Below are 21770 nucleotides of genomic sequence, written 5' to 3'. Positions count from 1 at the left end.
GAACTGGATACTTATGTGATAATGGCCTACATGAAAGGGAGAGTTTTTGAGTGTGCCAATACACCACGACACTGGCTGCGTCATTGCTCTTTTCCAAAAGATATTTCTAGATGATCGGTGAGATTTATAGTTACTTGTTGAGCCAAGTGTGACACAGAAACCACAGTGAGAAAACAAAGAGGGTTGAATGATTGGATAACCGCGACCTGGAGGGCTGAGAATCGCCACAGACACAGTGGGGAGGTTTATATACTGTAGATTATGCAGGGAAAGTAGTTCTGTAATATAGACAGATTCCCTAAGCAATGAATAAAATATCGCTCCATCTTGCCAAAAACCCTCAAGAGAGGTTTCTCTTTTACGTCCACTTACAGCCATGATCCCTCGTGTCCCCAGGGAAACATCAGGGAGGCTTGAGTTGTAGCTGACCATAAACTTTGGTTAGTTGGTGGGCACAAGAGGGCTGCTGCCTTCCCTAGAGAGACAACATGTTTGGCAGCCAATGACTCTGACTGGAATAGCATTATACCAATGACATAAACTGCATATGCTTCATTAAGTACCTTCAATAACCAATCAGAGACTCATTTAGGAATCAGACATTTAGGAAATCAGTAACTTTGACAATGTAATTAGAATCCATTTACACCCGCGCCAGAAAAATGCTGAGGCAAGTTAATTTGTGGAGCCAGGCTGTTGGTAGGTTGCTAAGATACAGGTATAAAAAGGCAATTACAAAAGGGATTGTTCCAGTCCTTGATGATTGGCTGAGGCTGTTGTAAAATACTCTATAAATACACACACATGACTGCAGTATATCACTGTTACTGCACCAAACACATTGTTTCAAAATGTCAGATTTTGCTGTGAATTTTGATTTACTCAGTGAGGATGAGAGGTGGAAAGAAATTGACAAGATAGAGGAGGAATAAAAAAAAAGAAAGGGAAACGCTGAAATTAATGATCTGATGTACTCAGAAAGATATGGCTATTGATTTTAAAACTACTGCCAAAATGGAGCTAAACCAGTTAGCTCATGTCAGTTTTATGATGACCCACTGATCAGCTGATCCTGGTGTCCACTGAAAGATCCTTATCATTTATCGCCAGCAACAACACTTCCTCCGGCACTGAATCCAAATACACCCGAGGGTTGTCGACAAAGTCCGCTATGACGTGCAGCATCACATGGGACAGAGAGCTAAAGAGGGCAACCGCCAACTAAAGCCTGAATCATTTATCATCTGTCAGGACGAGAACGATCAGAAGTCTGCAACGCCACCGTTCAACAAATGCACAAAACACCACAAAGATGCCGGCAAAAGAGACAAAGAAAGCCTCCGGGGATTCATGTCCTGACGCTTCATTGGATGAATACCCCTCATTGCTGCCACCCTATCCACTGACCTTTTGTTTCATCTAACAAACTTATTAAACTTTTATTTGTAGCCTATCATGCTCACCTATCTCTAGTTAGTTTGTCAGTTGCCAGCAATATAATTTTTGTTGGAGTGTTGTTTTGTAGCTTTACACTGTAACAAAAATGATTGCAACTTGCTTGCAACCAGGGGAAAATAATAGTTGCTGATAGTAGCTGCATATATGGTGATAATGGTGCCACATGATTCTCCTAATGGTCGGGTAGGTGAACTTCCGTAGCTCTCCGTAGCCATGTTGCTGAGACATGGATCTACACTGACCACTGCTTGCAAAGCACCGCTGCAGAGGCAAAAGAAACCATGTCAGCGGCGGGGCATGAACACGATCTGTTGATGAAGTCTTACTTGTGCCCATGAGAGAAAATGCTGGACCAATCGCCCTGCTTCCAGCGCAGCACAATTAAAACACACCCTCTTACCAGTGAAGAGGAGTTCTAACGTTATTGAACGCAAGACACAAGACTCCCTGATAAACTTCAAGCAGCAAAGAAGTATAATGACTGTGCAATAACTTAAGCATGATGGATAGGTGGTGCAGAGTTTATTCCATAAGCTGATGTTTTTGCAGAAACAATGTGCTGCCTTCAACACAATATGGATGATTTGTAATGGAGCATAATGAGAGCGCTCTGGAGCACCACAGGCCAAATTGTTCGGATTAAATATCTTAAATAGGTCAGCCTTTGCCTCCTAGGTCAGATTTAATCAATCAAAACTCACCTTTTGGTAAAATAGAACATAATGTGAACCTTCAAAATCAGCTTAATTTTAATGTCTGCTCATCAGACTCCGGTCATGATTTGCCTTTATCGATATCCTCTATCTAAGTTATACTGCATGGGCTTATTTGAATGTAATAACCAAACACTAATATTCTCCCTCATAAGCTCATTGGAGTATTATGTAAAAGGCTCCAGGGATCACATTGCAGTGTGAGTTGCTTTCCCTGTAATGGCAGAAAGCTTGGAAGGTGCTAATTTTCATCCCCCAAAGGTAAAGAAGCCGGCAATCCTTTACCTTCATTATAGAGCAGATGCAATGATGAACTCTTTGTCTTAGAGGCAAGTCATTTAACCTCCTCTTACCCCAGCCGCGCAGTTTGTCACCACACAGTCATGTCACGGTGAAGCCAGAGGAGAGCTAGAGGGATGAATGCCATATGAAAGTCAAAGACAGAAAGGAATTCAGTTGGCAGCTCAAGACGAATTTTCTACAATAGAGCTTGTGATTAGAAGGCATTACAAAGCGCATGACCACTGGGGACTTAAACACAAGGAAAACACAGAATAAGATGATGGAGACAAAGAAGCATACAACCGATGAGATTAAACCAAGAGAAAATTGCACACACTTATGAAGACATAAATATATGGATATTCAGGGTGAACACTGGCAGCTAAATAAAAAGCACTGAGTTTGCTTTCTCTTGAAACTTTGTCATTCATTCTCACTCACAGGCCTCGAGTTTAATGGAATGGGCAGACACAAGTGATATGAAATTGTTATGTATGTTTCTTGCTGTGAATTTCCATTTGAAGGTTGACCTCTGTTGAATAAAACTGAGGCCAAAGGTAAACACTGCTCTGTAGTCGAGTTTTCATCAAAGTGTAATACAAAATGTAACTGAATCTTCCAGAAAGTCGGCAAAGAGCAATGCAAACCGATGCACTTTTCCCTCCACTTCTGTTATAAGAATGTCAGGAGTTGGCCTCATCGAATCACAGTTTGTGGCACTAATTCTTCAGTCAAGTACCAGAAGAAGAGGGTGCAACAAGATGATGTGATTAAAAAAAGAGCCTGGAACAATGGAAACCATGTGGAAAACTTTGTAGAGATATTGCAGTCATGTTTGTTTCGTGTAGTAATTTGAGGAAGATCTCCCCATTGGTCCACAGATGTTATGTTTTGATTTGCAGCCACCCTTCAGTGGAGCGGAAGCTTGGCTAAGTTTGCTTTCATCACATTTTCTTTTTATTGATACGACTTTTCCACCTCCGCCACGATTAAATATCCTTTGTGATATTTCAACCTTTGTTTGAATTTACAGCCTTTCTGCTCCATTTTTGTTATGTGGAAATTGAAAATAGACATAAATTAGGTGAATGGAAATGCGCTGTGTTATACTTTTATGATTCCAAAAGCCAAAAGGCTTGTGGTTATAAATATTTCAATTTTATTCCTGATGAACCCTAGTTTTTCCATCAATGTAGCTGGTGAAAGGACATTACCACACAGTTCCAGCGATCCTCATCTGCTGTTTTGTACTGGATGAATAAGACCACAGCAACAGTTTCAGCATATTCATACCACGTCATTGCTTTAATTAGAAATAAAGCAGCATGCCATACTTAATGAAGTGCACTAGTTTTGATCCAAACTCCGGGCATGATTCAATCAAATTACAGCTCGTGAGCCTGCATGTATGTGTTAGCAATCTAGTCACATTGGAGATGTGCCTGTCTTGTGTTTTTATTGAATGATTTGGTCCTGAACGACATGGGAACATTTAATAACTGCCCAAAACAGAATAAAAACACAACAAAAAGCAGACAAATAAGGACTCTTTACTCTGAGCGCATGATGCATTTTTAACGCCTGTTCTCCTTTCAGAATTTTTTTCCAAGACCACAGGCTCTTTCTCGCGTGAATTGTACATCTAAACATTTTGAGATTAGCAGAAGGCAGTATCAGCAACAAGCAATTATCAGTGCACTCAGTCAGTGAGAGTAGATGTGAGAGAATGAACACATTAATCATTGTTATCATGACTGGTACTAGTATCAGTCCACTACATTGTGTGGATTGCATTAATGTGAGTGGGACTGTGCCTGTGTGAAAAGGGCTTTAAATGACCGGGGCCAGGACAGAAGAGGCGCGTCTTTGTAGTTGTGCATTCAGGTTGTTCTGTTATCACCAAACTGTGTGTGAGAGGGGAGAAAAAGAAGGCGAGGGACTGCAGGAAAGTCATACTGTGAAACAAACTGTTGAATTATTTACCATTATAATGATGATGCAAGAGGATGAGTTGGAAAACACTGTGGAGGAAAATACCCTTGCTGAGAACCTCATCCCACTCAACTCACATCCTGCAACACGAGACAACTGGAATGGGATCAGTAGTTACCCGAAAGAGTTAAGGAGAGGCCTGAGGCTGTACTTTCAAGAGAAACCAAAGTGTTGTCTGAAGTCATTCCAAACAGGCAGGGTGCTTTGATATGTAATGTTTTGATTTTCTTCATTTTGTTATCATTCCATCTTTCCTTCAGTATTTATTTATATATTTATTTTACATAAAATTGAAATTCTTGCAGAAAATAGACGTGTGTGTGATGCGGGCCGATATTTTTGTTTTCTTTCCTGGGATGGCTGGAATGTGGTCACTTGTCAAAATTGGCAAACTGCATAATTCAGCCTTTTTGATGAAAATGTCACCAACCCTTACGAGATAATGCAGGATTATTTATCTCTTCCAAACAAATGGACGCATAAACAATTTAGAAGCTGCAACATTTTTGCTAATGCTTGTCAGATGTTGTGCTTCTCATGAATTACTTACAACATTGCCATGATAACCTTTGTAAAGCCCATTTTCAATGGCGAGCTCGAGCATTTCTGACTGGGCGCTAACAGGTCATGTTTGGATACACTTCAAAGTGGTTGAGTCTGTAGCATCTCTTGAGTTTTGGTCTGCATATTTCATAACCTCAATCATAAAATAAAAATGATGTCAATTAAAAAAAAACACTGCTAGAGCCTCCATGCAGCGCCTTCAAATTAATTTACTTATGAGAAACAAGAACGTACAGCATAAGGTAACACATAGTTTATGAATTTATGAATTAGTGGATAAATTAGTTGATATTAGGTCATTAAAAAAACAACATACATCATGTTTATTCATGCAGAAAGAAAGACACAGAGAAAGAGGGATGTAAAAGGAAAAGTGGACGTTCTTATATAGCGACCAAGCCTGCATAGAGAGGAGGTAGGGATGGATTGACGGGTCAATAAAACATGGGACTTTAACGCAGGAGACACACCAACAGACAAATTTTGATGTTTCTGATAGATCAGAAAATGCTTCTATGTGTCGTTCAAGGGGACATGGGGACACTATGCTCCTAGAACTACTAAACTAATGCTAAACAATGCTAATTCTGTCATGTCACAGTGGGAAAAGCACAGGCGGAAATAAATCAGTGTTGGCTGTGTTTCATTCAGCTGCTTCAGTTTCAGGGTCCTGGATTTGTGCATCCTGGCTCACTGACGCACTGCCATGACTTACTGGAACACTGGAATAAAGCAGAGCCATCGTTATTGTTACTAGTAAGGCCTGTGTTTTTTTGCTTTTCTCGACAATGAAAAGTCAGAGGGTGTGCTTTTGAAAAAGGCCTACATGTGCTTCATGTGAACATCAAATGATCCTTTTGATGCTGGAAAGACAGTAATTCATCTCAAATGAATCTTTGAAAGCATAAAACCTCCCACACAAATCACATTGGCTGTTTTCATTTAGGTCAACATGTTGGTATAAAGTAGCTTTTTCGAACCATTATCACAGAATAGTGGTCATTCGCCACATTTCATGCACTCAGGTTGTGAGAAAACAAGAAGCAACCACGGCAACCCAGTCATTCAGATTAGAGTGTAAATCAGTACATCAAAATGTAAAGTACAGCAGCCCACACACTTTCACATCAGAGCACTTAAGTTAAAACAAATATATGTGGATAAAGATTATGCATCCATATCTCCAGGCTGTAGCTGTCATGCCAAATCCATCATCTGGTAGATGTCACAAAGACGAGGGAGAAGTGAAAATGCACCTAAACAGTTATGTCCCCTAACTTGTGACTGAACATAAATCTGCCATTTCTAATGGCAACCTGGACAAAGCCGTCTACTCTAGCTATTTTAAAATAGCTTGTCATCAATTTTTGCATTGTCTGATATTGGATTTGAGAGGGTAACCATTCCAAGATGCAAAGCCTTCTTAAGAGGAAGATAAGAATAAGACAAAATAAATTCAATCCAAGCCAAGTGAGAAACACAAGCAGCACAGAAGAGGCAAAGACCAGCTCATAGAAGGAAAGTCTGTCAGTGACATACTGTGTATTTTGTATTATATATCCATTATATACTCACACAGCCTAAACTGGTTGATCTAGCAGCTCTGACAGCAAAAGCTCACCATGGATACTATTTCAACATTTATTGGTCATTAAAATTGTATTTGCTAGGGGGGAGGTGACTCCTCTTTTTTTGTTATTCTTAAGGAGGGGTCATGAAAAACTCTTACTTAAAGTAGGGTCATTGAAATTTAATGAGGCCTCAACTCCTACAGGTATCACAAAAATTTTATTAACCGCCAAATGCTGTCAGATGTTTTATATGTCACAAATAGCAACAAATGGCTCAAGGAAATGTGATGCTGTGATGTATCTGATTCAAACCATACGTCTGTTGTGAAGGCAGGATATGGATTAGTGTAAGTCATGCATGTGCATGAGCCAGGTGCCTCTGTAACAAGCCTGTCCTTGCCAGAAAAATGACAGTTGTTCGCTTGTCCAAATGCTTAAAATGGCTGGGAACGTCTTGTTGTGATCAGAGGCAGAAAGAGCATGACACTATTACACTGCTAAAATCTTGTGGAGTTAGATATTTGTTATGATTGTGGCACAGGAGACAGTGTTGGTTTCAGTTAACAATGAAGACAGCTTTCCCTCACCATAACCTCGTAGTTGTAGTTGTTTAAATTCAAGCAGCTAAATTTTTTGGATCTTTGGAAGTGCAACAAGCTTTTAAAAAAACATTTACGTCAAGCATGCTAGAAATCGGCAGCAACACATTTGTGTCTGCCGTACAGAAGTAAATCCTATATTCGCTCCCCTCTTAGCTGTGTTTTGGTCTCCACCATCTCCTGAGGGAAACATCCAGTGCTTTGGCTATTAAATACTCCACTATTTTCACCAGGGCCTGGGATTTTGTAATTTTAGGGGCAAGGCCACCTGCCCTGCAGTGGAGCATTTTTTTCAGGCCACAAAAGCCTCATGCCAGGATATCAAGGTCATTTTGATTTTTCTTAAAGAGACAAATCCATTTCTACAAGCTTTTTAATAAATGGTTAACAATTCTATGGAAAAAAAAAAAACTTTTTTTTTTGTAGTAATGTATTTGTACACCATATTATTAGAAAAGGTTTATGACAATCTGCATGTGCAGCTCTCAACTGAGATGAGAAAGAAGCAGGATGGCTCACTCATTTTTCCATTATCAGCTCCATCATGTTATTGATGAAGGCTTGTAGTTTTGCGTCATCAATAACAGCAATTCATTGCTTACCCTGACCTTGCTCTAGCAAGGCCACAGTGGCCGATGGACTTGCGATATTCAGAAGGGCATCAAGGCCATGACAGCCGCTGTCTGTCATGGCCACCGGTGAAATTCCTGCCCTGAGTGAGAGTTAAACAATACAGTAAAGTAGTGGGTGGAAAAATCAAGACAATGTGCTGAAAGATGTCAAGCCGCTGCAGAGGAGGGCTATACATCTCTGTGGGTTAAACACTTAAGGCTAACCCTTTCTGATACATTCAAATCTGATCTATTGCTAACATACGAAATATTGATTAATGCAGCTTCACCCAGTCCGAAACCGTTCTGTGGCAGGTCAGAAAACATTCGTATGAGTCATTTTGTCTTTCAGAAATTGCAGTGGAAACAGTATGTGTCACAATATTGACTTCTGATGAAAAAAAAAAAACAGAAAAGCTCAGAGCTGAATGTTTCTGATCAGTGTAAATAATAAATGTCTGCTTGATATGCACAAGTGAGGCTCTAGCTCACTTTTGTATGCCTTTTGCTCAAGTCTAATTGGGTTAATTAATCTCACTGCAGATCCGGAGCATAATAAGATTAAACATTACCAATGGTAGTGGACTTTTCCAGCCCATCAGATTTACACTCCAGTCCCAAGTGATCTGTTTATTTTCAATTAGGTCTGAAAATGAGGAATGTTCTGGCAGAGTGCGGGGGAGGAACAGCACCTCTCTGAAAGTCTGCCATGGCCTGCTGCTCATGTTCACAGTCATCTTCTGTGGCAGCAGAAGCTGTACTCCCAAATCCGAACACGCACACACACGTATTGAAGTGCATTGATGAACGTCTGACAGATACTGTATTCACCAGCCACATACGCTGTATGTTTCTTTTAAAGAAAGACAAAGCATGCTGATATTAATGTGTACATACGCATGTTGGATGCACGCACATATTTGTGGACAGACACATCTACAAAGCCCACAGGGACAAGCAACATACACTTAAGTTGAGCGTTATACTGCGGGTAATACAGCTCAGAGGTTAAAGCCTGTGAATGTAACTATGAATATTTAACACTCGAGTAATGATCTGCATGCAGCTTCTCCACAAATATTTGTATCTTATTGGTTGAACATTGCAAGCCACAAGCGTGCCTGCCACTCAGAGTTGAATGTTCTGGAATTTACTCCTCAAACTGACAGCATTAGCAATAAAGTAAAGCTATTTATATTGGAGTTAAATAAATTAGCACTTAATGTGAAAGTTAAGGTGATGGAACTTCTAGGCTATTTTAGGGCTGTCATCAAATTTTTTATGCAAAAGAGAGATCTGGAAAAGCACCAAGATCTTTCAATATAGAGCAGCCACAAACCTTACATTTACCATTCCACAGTTTTTCTCCTGGTGCTGTAGATTTAGACAAATGGACCACTCACTCAGCTTGCTTTTGATTAATCTGGAAATAGATTACCTATCAGAATCAGTTTCTGAGTAAATCTGAGAAAAGAGGCATATTGCACCCTCTGAGTGCATCTTATTTTATGATGACCATCACACCAAGGTTGGTGTAATACTTGTTCCTGAGGCTTAGAAGTTGCCATATATTAAGGATGGATCCAGTGTGTATCTGACTGGGCTTGATCAGTTCTCAATGAATAATCCTCAGACCTAAATCTTGTTGTGCAAACTTAACTTAATGTAAAGTATCCTATCTTTAAAAAATATAATCATGATTATTTCCTGGTGTTTAAATATAGCTACTTTTTGGCCACTTACAACAGTATAATTCACTTTTGTGCATGCTGAATTTTTCTCATGAGTCTCATCAGAAAGGTCGAACATGACACCAAAAATTGTGTTCACCCAGTAAGCAATGCGTGAGCAGAGCGAGGCAGAATTACCACCGCTTAGAACTGATTAGCATGTGGTAGTTACATATTTTGAAATGTCTGACATCAGGTTATCATTGTGGGCATTTTTCAGGAATGTGCAAAACACATTTTTCAGAGAGGCAATTTAAATAATTTAAACTGATTATTAAAACAAACTATAAAACAGCTAAATAAATGTCAGCCACTGGAGAGTCTTTCAGATACCCTTTTGTGGCAGAGCTATGAGGTTGTTTCAGTTCAGTTCAGATACAATTAAAAGTTTTTGCTGAAACACGAGATGAAAAAAGTCCAAGGACAGATGGAAAGTGAAGAAAAAATGAAAAAAAAAATGTCACTGCTCTAATCAATATATTACCAAAGTGATGAATAATATTCATGTACTCAAAAAGCCTGAATTAGCTCACAGAACGTTGCCAGACAAATATCTCAACGTGCATGAATCTGTACATGCACATGCAACCGAACACAAGGGGAAGAGGAAATCACTGAAAGGGTGATGCTTGGCCTCGCTCAACCTCTATTGATCTGTTCCTTAGATGAGGCCAAGGTGAAGGACGCAGCCCATCAAATGGATATGAGGGAGGCAGGAGGAAGAGGTAGAGGAGATGATGAGAGACAAGGGGTAAAGTGTCACAGGATGAAGTGCAACAGGAGTGGAGGTGGAGATGTATTAAAATCCCAAAAGTATTAAAAGAGGGAGCATGTTCGGCACTCAGTGTAAATCACAGATGTATGTCTCTGTGAAGGGGAGGAATATTGAAACAGCCTTCCCAGATTTACATAATGATGTCTCATAATTTGACCTCTTTTCAAGTCTCAGCACATTTCTTGTTTCACCCACTCATCTACCTGTATGTGCACACCAACAAAAGTGTGTTTTATTGATGGTAAAAGCTCATCTCTACACTCCAGAGTGTCAGGACATCAGTGAAAATACATCACAGAGAGGAGGCAGGCAAGTTCAGCCTCCACACTGACAATAAATCTGAGGGTGAGAGGGCCTTGTAGGGTATGTGAAAAACTCGTTCTTGCTGATGAGAAAGGTGCATGACGCAAAAGGACTCTCCATCTAAAATGGGCCTCTGTCAACACAGAAATAGAGGAGATGGAGCAGCAGGAGACGGGAGGGAGGGAGATGAGCAGTGGATATGAAAAGGACGGCAGATGAGCGGTTGTCTCCAGAGCAGAATCATATTCTCTGAGCCTGTCAACAAGACACTTGGAAAATACAGCTGATTCCAATGAAGGGATTAAAACGGCAGGGAGGTGGACAATTGAGAAATACACTATGGTGTAAGAAGTGGAACACTGGAAGAAGAAAGCTGCTGGAGGAGAAATAACAACTGCTTTTGCAGGCTGAGAGAGAGCGAGTGACAGCAATGAAAATCAGCGGGAAGATGAATTTCTGTTGGCCTTGAGCCCTGCATGGGAATCCCAAACTCACCTGACCTTTCCTTTTTACCCACCTGTTATGTTTGTGGTAGCATTTTGAACCTTTTCTGCCGTGGCACATTTCGTTCCTGCTCTGCATCAGAGCATCAGACAAAATGTCTCAAATGAAAACAGGAAAATCCATTGTTTTGCACATTAAGTTTTCAACTCATGTGTTACTAAATCAGACTCGTGTGGGTCTTGGGTTATGGCTGCTTGTAATTGACACGATCAGTAAAATCACAGTATCACACTTTGTGACTTCTGTCTGAAGAAAGAAAGAAAAAAGCTTTTGCAGCTCAAATGTCTTCTGAAGTCAGCAGCAAGTCAACACTTAACGCTATCGTCCACAGCTGAGCAACAGGAAGAAGCCTTGAAAACAGACCTCTTTTGAACTTTTTACCTTATGCACTGCAGAAATCATTTGAAAAACACAATTGGCTTTTGCACTGAAAAGCAGCTACTCTATCATCTAGTCTGTACTGCTTTGTTTGTATACTCTACTTGCTCATTTATCAGATTCACTGCTTGAAAGGACACAGAATGTTTCCAGCACTATAAAAATCTGAGGTAATTTCACATTTAGTGTGATCTTATTTTAAATTAGAATAAAGTAATTAGTGCACTCTGAACTACATCATATGCATTGTAGTATTTTAATATGCAGGTACAGCATTTACTAATAATTTTAATTATAGTTAGTTAATAAGTTATTATGCAACTTTTCATATCGGTGGAACTTTCATTAATGAACAGTAAATTACAATATGTAACAGTTACATGGAAAATAACAACAATAATAACAATAAGAAGAAGAAACAATAATTTGTTTGTATAGCACATATCCAAACAAGGTTACAAAGTGCTTCACAAAATACATGAGAATAAAGCAAAAAGAAAGGCAACAGAACTTACAAATCAGGCATCAAAACAGGCTTTTCTTTAAACATATGTTTTAAGCAACGATTCAAAAAAGGTAATGTGCTGGTGAGCCTAATCTCCTTAGGCAAAGAACTTCATAACGAAGGGGTCCTGATGGCAAAAGCCCGGTGTCAATTAGTCACCAGCCTTGACCTAGGAACAACTACATTGTTAAAATCAATGCTAAATTTAATCAGCAGCCAATCAAGGGAGGCAGGAATGTGGCTGACATGGGACCTATGACTGTTCTTATTAAAACACAAGCAGCAGCATTATGCACTGGCTCAGGCCCAGCCACTGAGGATTGAGGCATGTAAACAGTGTGTAGCAATAGGCCAGACATGGAAAGACATGGCATGATTAAGCCTTTCCAAGTCAGGAAAAGACAAGACTGATTTAATGTTGGTAATACTTCTAAGTGGAAGTAACAACAACTAACATTATCAAGTTTGAAAGACAACTAGATTTGCATATCGTCAGTGTAACGGTCAGCTCAAGCAACTGGCTGTGGTTGCTAGCTTGTTTTAAACACTCTACTCGGCCCTTCAGTAATCACAACATGAATGTGTAACACTGAATAGCATGAATGGTGGCACAGAGTCCTGATCTGTCTTGGTGTCTGGACAACATAGACTGCAGGAGTGTTAAGGATAGTAGAAAACATGTTGTGCATCAAAATATGTGCACCCTGTCTGTTGGGATACCACCCCTTAGGTAAAGGAAAGACGATTCCATGGGAAGCTAAAATTGTCAATAAAAAGCAAGTTATGTGCTGTACAGGCAGACTGGAGCCAAGTGTGGAGGGTAGGATACAGCCAAGTGGAGGGTTTGGACCAGCGATAAAAATGTGTTTGCCACAGCCATTCAGCAAGTGAAGGTGATTACTAAAATCCTGTTTTAAGATTCTAGAAGTCTGGTTGGAATCATCATTGCAGCCGACATTGATGATGACATTTCTGACATTGGGATGTTTCACTAAGAGGCTTGGGATCTTGCCCAGGATGTCAGCAACCACAGTGCACGGGAAACGGCATGTCAGTGCTGATCTTCTACAGACATGCCTCACTATTGAATCTCTGATTACGAGAATACTGGGAAGAGCAGCCGGTGGTGGTACAGAAAGCACTTATGGTGATGGAGCAGATGAGGAAGGACCGCCAGGGGGCCTCGAAAGAGCCCTGCATAGCTGAAGTCAAGTTTAAGTTTGAGCGGCTGGGGTTAGGACGAGAAGATTGCCCAGGCATGGAGTTCTGCTGAGCTCATATGCATGGGGTATGGAGGAGGCCATAAGTCCCCCGATCTTCCCCTCCTTTGCTGTCACTGACCGCAACCCAGGGCTCTGCATGAAACAGAGTGGAGCTGAATGGGGCATTGGTTTTGGCCCTGATCCAGACGGATTTTCGGGGGTGGTGACCAGAGCAGGATCAGAAACAGCAACTGGAGCGCCTGTGGGGGGTGGGGGTGGGGGGGCAGTGGCTTGAGCAGCAGCGGGGGCAGGCAGAGTAGAAGCGGCTGGGGAAAGTAGCAGCGTGAGCCGGATAGGAAGCAGTGTCATCCAGCTCCTCAGCCCCGGCTTATGCAGGGCTGAGGAGGATAACGATGGTATGGATAGTGCCTCTCAGCTTCCTGGATTTTGGAAAGCGTGGAGATTCTTTGCTCCAACTCAGTGATCATCTTGCTGAGACAGATGAATGTGTGCTCATTTTATTTTGCTGTTATCTTAAGATCAGGGTGTTTAGAGACTAAAATCCTTTACACGATTAAAAGTTGCAGTTGAAAACGATTAAGATCTAAAATGTGAATCATATAAATAAAAGTATAGACGTTTTGAAATCGTAGCGGGAGGTTGAAGTTTTCGCCTCTACTTCAAGTGCAAACCGCAAACTTTAGTATTTTTTGGGGGCATTTTTTTTCAGTTATCTGGTGCCTTGGAACCATTTTACAGCAGCCATTTCACAAAGCTTCCTTGGCACACAACGATTTGTAATATGTTATTACAAAATTGCCTAAAGTGACCTCCCTGGGTTACCTTTTTTTTTTTTTTTTTTTTTTAAATCCAGCAATTAGACTGTTGAGGCTTTTGGCTGACAGTTTGCAATTCTGCATTGCATGTCTGGGAATTAAGGCACACATCCATCTCTTTCCAGGGGATTGATGTTATGAAAATAATGTCAGGTTTTGTACAGAACCACCATCATTTCTGTGCATCTCCAAAACCAGCACTGATTTGCTGGGTCACCACTTGATATAGTTCTATTTTCAGAAATCCTCTGAGTATAGGCAGGTGGGCGCTGGTCGGCTCTGAGTCTGTGGTTATCATTTCAGTGTAAAATAATTAGATTATATTTAATATAATGTGTTGCAAAGCAGCTTTCACAAGACCACATTCTGACAGAGACAATGTTATGCAGGCAAGTTTTGTGGTGAACAAACTAAAGGCTAAGAGGCTGAAACCTCATTCAAAAGAAAAATTTGTGAAAGAGAGCCTTGTTGCTGCTGCAGAGCTGCTAGCATCGGACAAAGTAAAATTTTTCCAAAGTGTCAGTTTGTCTGGAATAATTCATGGAGATGAAGAGAAAACCTGATGTGGAAAATCAGTGATAGCAACTGTGTGATTTGACCTTGATGGTGAACATTACCAAGTACCTCTCAAGCTCCAGCCAGCTCCTCGGCTCTCTGCTTTTGAATGTGAAATCATTTGAAGTGAAATTAAAGCTGTGGCAAGTGCAACTGGAAAGAGAAAACAGTGGATTTTCCTACTCTGCAAGAACAAAAGCCAGCTGTGACATCTGAAAATGCTGGTGAGTTAGAAAATTTCATACATGAAAAGTAAACAAAAGGAACAACACATTTGGAGTGCTGTTTAATGTGGAACGGGCTGATGGTCCTGACAGCCTACATCATGCAGTCATTGAACTGCACTCACTATGTAAGCAGCTCTTTTCAGACTCGGCTCTGCTCAAGACTGACTGACCCAAACCAGGAAAACCAGCTGCAAGTAGCGTCATCATCATCTGACATCAGACGCCTCCCCAAAGAGAAGAGCTGCCACTAAGGGGCTGGGGGCAAGATTACCCTGATACCCTCTCAGGTGCTGCCCAGTTAGTTACACCCCACCCCCCCCCCCCCCCCCCCCCCCTCAAGTTGACCCTCGAAGGATGCTATATTAAAATGGGCCTTGATTGAAAAAAGGATCCCCTCCCCTAATGCAAAGTGCATTCAGTGCACTGTGGCCATTTTAGTTAATCTACAGATAACGTGCAGATTTTTCCCCCATTACCCAATCAGTTGGATGAGGAGTAGGCATATTTTCATTTTCTTTGCTTGACTACAGCCCTACAAAATAACTCAGGCATTACCTCCATCTTCCTCAGTCCTTGTGAAACCTCTCTGATATTCCATCCTGCTTAAATAGAAAGAGACCAGACAGCAAATTAACTTAAGATGAAGACAAAAGTGGAGGTGGGGGAGTGGTATCCATCACTGGCAGCCATCACATCTGTCAGCACTCATCAATAACTCTGAAAATGTCACTCTGCTTTGCTTTTAATCAGATCCTGCAGTAACATCGCTTAGTTTGTCTCTCAGTTTGTTTCGACAGACTCTCAGTTTGTCTCGACAAGCTGGCATGCTGTGAGTTATGTAACAGGCCCCATTTGAGAGCTGCACAAACTAATATACATGCATCAAAATTCATATCTCTCGCAAGGCCCTAAATTATTTGTGTAGCTTTTACAGCGCAAATTAAATCTCACAAAGATGTGTGTTTTGCTACGTGGGTCCATCTATCTTAGTCTGCAACCAGTAATTAGATTATCACTCAGCTGATGAGCTTCCATCGCTTGGCCACCCATTTACTGAGCTACAGTATGTACACGCTTAAACACACACTCACTCCGCCTTTCCGGCAAACAGAAATTATAAACAGCGCACACAAGGTTGAAAACATCTGAGCACTCAGATGATCAATAGCAAATTACTTTATGTGTACCTAATATGACCAAATGACCTTCAGCAGAAAGCAGATAACCATGTAGAAATGAAAAATTGAGGTTTTATTTATTTTTATTTGCAAAAATAAATAATTCCAATGTCTTTTTTTTAGTCATGTTGTTTGTGTTCTTTAACTGATCATTACCCAAAAAACCTTAAGCTGCACACTGTATGATATCTACAGTCTCCTCAGTATATGTGTACTAAATAGTGATTAGAGGGAGAGGTGAATAACTTAAAGATCAGTTATTATTATGAGTTATAAGTTATTGATCAGTGTGAGTATTGATGAGATCCTGTTTACACTAGCAGCGAGGAGTAAGAAAATGTTTTCACTGATTGATGTGTTATATTTTCAGGAAAGTAGACATTTGTAATTGGACAAAATTAAAGTTTGAAGCAGACAACTGGAGCCTCCTTTGCTGGCACCAGTGAGACACAATTATAGCAATTCCTCGGCACTATGAATGATTCTTACCAGCACTTCTGTGTAGTCAAAAGCCTGTTTGGAAAGCAAATTATGTTTTCTGAAATGTCAGTTTGCTTTTTATTTGACTGTATCAAAAGATGGAAAATAATGGGAGGAATGCACAACGATTTCACAGTTATGTCTCATTAATGTCGGAAAACATTTTGAAGACACTCAGGCTAACTCAGTGCAAAGGATAATGAATAACTGAAATGTAGCAAGAAAAATCCCTGGTTGAAAGGTTAATGCCTGAAGATAAAACTTTAAAGTAAGATTTTGTTTAAAGCAGAGAAAGGAAAGAACACTCAACATCAAGAAACCCTAATCTAATCTTTTTGGAAGCCAGGGAAGAACACGGATTGGACCACATCTTTTTTGGCAAGCTTTGGGGTCTGATCTGAGTATGTAACTTATGCAGGACATCATCCCAGTTCACAGCTGGCTTCCAAAACAATCTATCTTCAAACATCGGACAATCCATCTCGCCTTTCCATGCTATTCTGTACACACAAGAGAAGAAAGAAGTGGGTGGAGAAACACATCGGGAGAAGATTAGAAAGATGTTATCTACATCTGTGCATATCCAAACTATTAATCAAAGATTCATTTTCTCCTTCATCATGAGGACTGTAAATTCCTTTAGGAGATGAGAGCATTACTACATCCTTACCTCTGTAAGCTCTTCATTTCTGTAGATTTAAAGCAGCATAGTGTCAAAGCTCACAACAGACCGACAGCTCCACTTTGTTCTAAAAGCATTAGTCTCTTAATCTTGTCTTTTTGTGTGTGTGTGGCAACAGGAGTGGTGCAACTAAGCCACAACTGCTCGCAGAGCTGAGACAGTGAATGAATCAAAATCTGCTCAAGCAGCTTATAGATGTGGAGAGACTGCAGGAAATGCCATATCTTCACTTTTGCTTGTGTATTAAATGTGCGTCTCATCAAGGATCCGGTTGTTTAGATATTGCGCAAAATTCGCTTTGAGCGACACAAAAGACTGTCAGCGTCAGCGCACCTGTGTGATGAGCTGGGAGTGAGAACGGGGTTGAATGGGACTCACAGGACGAGTCTGCCCCAGACTGCTCCGGCCTATCACCCACCTGGCTGTAAACCAAGATTACCGGGTTGGCTCCATTTCAGCGTGCTGGTGCAATGCTTACCATGTAACAGCACGTGCCAGGAAAATTGCTTAAATGGAGTTTAATCTGTGAGCCGACAGCAGCAACAAGGCAAACAACAACATCGGCCGACAGGGCAAAAGCCACCTCGTTGACAAATAATCGCCAGCATGGACAGCAATGTTCACAATATGAGTTTATGTAAGCCTGAATGACCTTCATCAGTATTGTCAGTCTCCCTTGACTGATTTCTGGTTCTACGGGTCATGTGGTCGTGGTGACGCAAACGCCTCCCTCGCCACTGAAATTCAGCGGCCAATCCGACGTATCTGCTGGATAAGATAACAGTAAATGGTGTGCAGACTCCGCCTACTTGGCGCGCCACGGCCACACGTCAGCGTGATAATGGTGTGGATCCACTGAAACTGAAACAGTTATTCTCATTTGAATCAAGCAGGCTTCCCCAGGCCCAGAGGAGAGTGAGATGGCAGGCTCTGGTGGACGCCCTATGTCGCTAAATCGTGCAAGGGGGTTAAAGTCAAGTCAAGTCAAGTCAAGTCAAGCTGTTAGTGTTAAGAGAAACCTCCTCAGACAAGGCACACAACAGGTGGTACTCCTTTCCTTTTCCACAGTCAAAGAGAATACAAGAAAACAAATCCTGAGAGGCTGTTTTCATTTTAATTGTTAAACCCATCTTAGTTGGCGTAAATCTATAAACACAGCTGTGTTGTTTCTACCAGCATTTTGTTAATAATGTTTGCACCATTCTGTGTACTGAATCAATAATTGCAAATAGGAATATGCTAGTTGGAGCACCTTGAAATTGATTGTTTTAGTCACAAACTCTGATATCAGTCTGTTAACATGTCAGCGCTACACGCAAGGACAATTATTTCTATTGGCCATGCACATATGGGGTAGTTAGTCAGCCAATTACTGGTGCTGGTGCCTCTGTCCTAGATCTTGAAGGATAATAGAAGCAGTAATTATGATGTGTTCATTTTAATGGGGTTTTATTGACAAGCATGGTAGCGGCACAGCCTTCGCCCCCAATTGTAGCTGCTTGTGAAAACAGCTTTGCAACTCAATTAGATTTGACATTGTGTTTGACTCCGAGACAACAGATACAGGTGAAATAGAGACCAGAAATACAGTGTGTTGGAATGCTGTGCAATTCAGCTGTTTTAAATGAATCATAATGGAGGTGTTAAAAGCAGAAAACAGACACAATTTCATTTTATGCATACATTAAAAATAATTGCTGTCGCTTATAACGTTAGCGGGGACGAGAGCGAGCAGAGGAAGGAGAATTCCCCTATTCTTCTGTGCAAAACATTCATATGCTATTCATTACTTCATTTTGATTAATTCCATTCGATTAATTAATTTTGGTTCAATAGATGAGACTTTTAAGGTCATCTGACGGCATTCTCAAATAATCCCGTGTGAAGGAAATGAAACACAAGTGAATCAACAAGAAAGCAAAGATACGCAGTCAGCTGCCTTTTCATTTACCTGCTCCTTTTTTTTTGCTCATGCACTCTATTAACCTCTTTATACAAGGTACCATCCATTTGACACTCTATCTTTTATCACTGCGCCTCACTCAGGACAGTATGTCTGTAACATCCTTTTACGTCAAGCTTTTACTTTCTCTCATTTCCGTCCTTTTCTTGTCCTTTTATGTCTTTTGATATTCATTACTCCAGCTCTCTACTTCTCATTCATTTCTCCCCGCTTCCCTCTTTTGTTTTTTTCTTCTCTTCCCTTGAGACTTTAAGGTCATGGTCAGCCATTTATAACCATGTGCTTTAAATGCTTTTTAACCTTATCTCTGCATGCTTTATGGATGCTTCATGACTGATGGCATAAAGCCTCAGTGCTCTACTCCAGGTGCTGCAACCAGACAACAGCTCTGTGTGTCTCTCTCCCACCCTCTCTTTCTTCCTGTCTGTCTGCGTCTCTCATTCTCTCTCTGGACGGTACTTGTCATTCGCAGCTTTCAGGCATCAGCACCTCTTCTCAGCATACAGGTAGGCGCGCTACATCTGTGACTCTGACAAATAGAGATAGGGGCGGCCAGTCACATGATTCAGCGAGCCCACATCCTGTGTGCTCCCTGTCGAAGGACGCTGACGTCATAGGCAGAACCAGAGCTGGTGCAATGACTGTGTCAATGTCACCTTATGTTCTGCTTAGCTGTTAGCATAGTGTGCTGGGCGCTGCTGCTCCTGTCATTACTGGCCTGGCAGCCTTGAACGTAGCAAGGTGGAGGCAGTAGAGTGAGTGACAAGTCATCCTAAACTGCCACTTTAAAACCTGCTGTGGTTAACGATGTGTATCTAAAAGTGGCGCATGTGCGTGTCTCTTTGTGTGTGCAGATGTTGAGTGCTTGTGCACCATTACATCTGTGGGTGTCGTTTTTAATGTGCTTTCATTTAGTTTAGCAATAAAGACATTGCCCATTAACTTCCTAATATAAATTTAATCTATTTTAACCCTTTGGTAAAGGTCAGAACAGAAGAATAATCTAAATAATGGCCAAATGATGTTGTTTAGCATGCATTTCTTCTTCCATTTCATGAGCATGCCATCCATTTATGTATCATACTAGATTACATGTTCATGCTGAACAAACAGTGTTCTTTAGCCTAAAGGAGCAAGTGTTATGTATGTTTAGGGACAGCTGTTCAGATTTTTAAAAAGATCTCTGATTGTGAAGTGCAACAGTGATCCCATGTGTCGAACTACTTGTCAGTTGCGAAATTATCTTAACGAAAGATGTAAAAAAGAATTTTTCATGTGTTATTTCAATCTGCAAGCATGTGTGTTGGCCGGAAAGCAGAATGCAAAGGGTACTGTGAAGTGTGGAGCCTAATTGCACTTCATTGTCAGGGGCACCCTCCACATCAAACAGAACCAATCTTGTCTTGGAAAGCACAGAGAGCTGATAGGTGGTGTGTCACTGTGAGTATTTGTGTCTGTATGGATGTGTGTGTGTGTGTGAGCAAATACAGAAATAGAAGGGACCGCACATGCACGTGCACTTTTGTGTGTATGTGGCGGGAATACTAAATAACAGTGGTGAAAAGCCCTCCAGCCACTGTCAAAATTATCTTCTGTAGCAAGTCCCTGTAGCGCTGCGTGGCTCTATCAAGAGCCTGTGGATTGGACTCACAGTTGTGGCTCCGCTTGCAACTTGGACAAACCGCCGGTCTCGGTCTCACCACAAACTTACCACGTCCTTACCTGCATGCAGACAACATCGATGCAAAATAAATAAGCAGATCAACAGTCATGAAGTCAGATTTAACAAATCAGTTATGGCAGCGCGTACGAGCATCTCACTCCCTGTCTCTTTCTATTTCTGCATTGCCATACCCAGTTGCCAGGATACCGCTTCTATAATCTAGAGTCCTAATTGTTTTGACTGAGTAACAAGCTGTTTAATAAAGGCACCTTGTACAATGTTGTGATTCAAGTCATGCACAAGCTGAGTGGATTAATTTGAGGAGGGGGTGGTTTGTAGTGGAGGGGCTGGTAGTGGTGTCTGTATATGTTCTTCTGTGTCAAAACAGTTACACATAAATAGGTACATCAATTATGTAGTCAAACCCAACGTGAATGTGAACACTCCTAACCTACATGCATGCTCTCTGTCTCGCTCTTGCATCTATTTAGTTTCTAGACACCGGAGGGGATGTTAGACTCATTTTAAAGACAACACTGACTTAAGTTGTGTGATTTATTGTTGTAGCAGTAAATACAGTATATCACAAATGATTTCATTTTGTGCCAATTTCATTACAATAAAGCCAACAATTTGCCTTTTTTTCTGTAATGGATTATATCTCTTAAGCAAGAGCCACGTCTCAGCGAGGAGCAACACATGCAGGAGGTGTTGAATGTAGGTGTGTGTGTGTGAAAGCTGCCAGTGCTTCTCAGCCGTTGCGTGCCGACCATGGCAATGAGCCAAACACAGAATCATGCCAGTGCTAAGTGTTAATACCTCCACGGACCTTGGCGCTGCTGCTGCTTTTTGTAGTATCTTCCACCTCAACCCCATTTTCCAATTAACAATACCACGTCTCTCCAAAAACCCTGCAAAAAGTCCATAAATACACAGAACTTTTCGGTAAGAAAAATCAGTTCCATTTTCTTGCACTTTGCACAACACCTATGAAATATT

The sequence above is a fragment of the Chelmon rostratus genome, chromosome 1 (assembly GCF_017976325.1).
Source record: "Chelmon rostratus isolate fCheRos1 chromosome 1, fCheRos1.pri, whole genome shotgun sequence".
NCBI classification, from domain to species: Eukaryota; Metazoa; Chordata; class Actinopteri; order Chaetodontiformes; family Chaetodontidae; genus Chelmon; species Chelmon rostratus.
Note: the sequence above shows the minus strand (reverse complement) of the source record.